Genomic DNA, 2,461 nt, shown 5'->3' with positions numbered 1-2,461 from the left:
TCCTACTTTGTAGCATTTTTAGGAGAGTTAAATTGGTTAATTCAGGTAAAGCACTGAAAATAATGCCTGGCATAATGGAAGCCCACAATATATGCCGACATTATTTTTTAAATCTGTAACAAATACTCACCTCATCACTACTTACCTCAGACTTTTGTTGAGATTGGCAGAGGCTAGACGATTTGAGACCACATTCCTATAGCTTCTTGGCTGAAGCAAGTTTCTGCCCCAGTGCTCATCTGAATCACTTGTTGCCTTAGAGATCTAAGGGGCTTGCATTTTTATTTCATGGCACAGCTTTGAGAGGCTGCCCTAATCCAAAATGTTTTGTACAGTGCTTAAAATCTGCCAGTTGAAACCTTCTTGAAATTGTTTTAGAAGATGTTTTTAATGAATGAGTACAAACTGCTTAGCTGTTCTAGGATCCAGTAGGGATCAGCCATGAAAGTTTTAGTTGGGATGATGGAGGATGTAGAGTGGATGAAAATACTATTTTCAATCAATTAGAGACATTTTAAAGAATATTGTGAATTCCTGTATAATAACCATTTAGCGTCAGCAGTTACTGAAATTTTACTATAATTGTTCTGTCTTTTGGGGCCACATTTGTTTTATCTATCTCATTATCATTTGCCACATTTTCTCTATCATCTTTTATTATAGAATCTTTGAAATTAAGTTGCAGATGTCATGACACTTTAAGTTATACACTATTTTCAAAAAACAAGGATATTTTCCTACCATGATCTCATTATCAGATTTAAGAAAATTAACAGTAATTTCTTAATGTCATCTAATATCTGGTCTGTATTCATTTCCTAACTTCCCTGCAAATGCTTTTTTAAGTGGGTTTTCCCCCTAGTCAGCATTGCATTTAGGGTTATATATCCTTAATTTTTTTAATTCTACAGTGGTTCACCTATATTTTTGTTTGTTTGCTTGTTTTGTTTTTTGTTTTCCATGGCACTGATTTGTTGAAGAGAGTGCTAGTTGACTTTTGTAATAGAATTCCATGTTCTGAATGTGTCTGATTATTTCCTTCTGGTGGTATTTACCTTGTTCCTATATTTCCTGTAAACTGAAATTGGGTTTAGAGGTTAAACTCTTTTGTCAAACATATTTCCTGGGTGATCTGTGTATTTTGTTTTTTTGTGTGTGTGTTACACCAGGTGGCACTTAATGCCTGGTTATCGCATGTTTGTAGTACTATGTCAGATGGTTGTGGTAGTTAAGGTGGTGTGTCAGCCTGGCTGGGCCGTGGTATTGAATGGCTTGGCAGCTGGATGTAGTGATTCCCCATGATGAGATTGTTATCACTTCCATGGTGGAATCTGTTGTAAGCAGCTAATTAGTTACCTTTGGAGTGTGGTCTGCTTCTAGTATGTATAGAAAAGCTTTGAGGAAGATCTCTAGCTTTTCAGCACATTGGGATTCTTCATTTGGCCAAGTCTTCATCTCCAGTTTCTGGACTTGAACCAGTGGCATGCCGTATTGCCTGCTGATCTTGGGATTGTGCCATTTTACCTGCTGATCTTGGGTTCATCAGTCTCAGCAGCCAGGAGCTGGTGAGGGAAAAGTAGCCTCCAGCTCCAGTGGGCCTGGAACAAGAGGCAATGCTGAAGCCCAGGGGCTGGCACTCTGAATTCAGACTTCTGGCCTTCTAAACTGTAAGAGAATAAATTCCTGGTTATTAAAACCATCTAATTGTGGTATTTCTGTTACAGCAGCATTAGAGAGCTAAGACCATTGTCCACATGTTTCCATTATAAAGATACATTTCCCTTTTACCATTAGCTGTGAGATTTTGGCACTGTACGAATATCATGTTTGCTAGCAGCCTTTCTTTTATGGTTTTAACATCCATTGGTTATCCTTCTTTGAATCACTTTATTTCACTAGAAATTATAAAATGATGATTTCCTAATTTTGTCATTACGATTATTCTTATGAAGGCAGGGATTATTCTTATGAAGGTAAGGAATTAGTATATTGGTGAGAAAATGTCATTTGGAACTCTGGAGAGTTTGTAGCTGTGCCATGCCTACAGAAGAAAGGTGATGGAAAACAAGCCCCCTTGACCTTTTTGTTATTGTTCCTCAGTATAGCTTTTTACCTTCCAACAGATGTTAAATACAGTTGACTCTTGAATGATGCAGTGGTTAGAGGTGCCAAACAATACCCCCTACTTCGCTGCAATGCAGTCAAAAAATCTGTGTATAACTTTTGATTCCCCTAAAACTTAACTACTAATAGCCTACTATTGACTGGAAGCCTTACTGATAAATAAATAGTCGGTTAACACAGTTCTTGCTGTACAGTTACTAGATATTCATACAAAGACACACACACACACAACAGATAAAGTTATTAACTGTACAGCATGATGATTGTTGTTGTTGTTATGTGCCATCGAGTTGGACCCGACTCATAGTGACCCCTCCTTGGGTTTCCGAGGCAGTAT

General features: G+C 37.7%; 1 protein-coding gene across 1 annotated transcript in view; it reads left to right on the top strand.

The window, feature by feature from the left end:
- The window catches only part of SEC23B (SEC23 homolog B, COPII coat complex component), a 53,057-nt gene that overhangs the window by 25,872 nt on the left and 24,724 nt on the right, over nt 1-2,461 (top strand). The window lies entirely within an intron of this gene.

This window comes from Orycteropus afer, unplaced genomic scaffold (genome assembly GCF_000298275.1).
Source record: "Orycteropus afer afer isolate SDZICR_OR568_19922 unplaced genomic scaffold, OryAfe1.0 scaffold00208, whole genome shotgun sequence".
Lineage (NCBI taxonomy): Eukaryota > Metazoa > Chordata > Mammalia > Tubulidentata > Orycteropodidae > Orycteropus > Orycteropus afer.
This window is presented reverse-complemented; position numbering and strand designations above follow the sequence as displayed.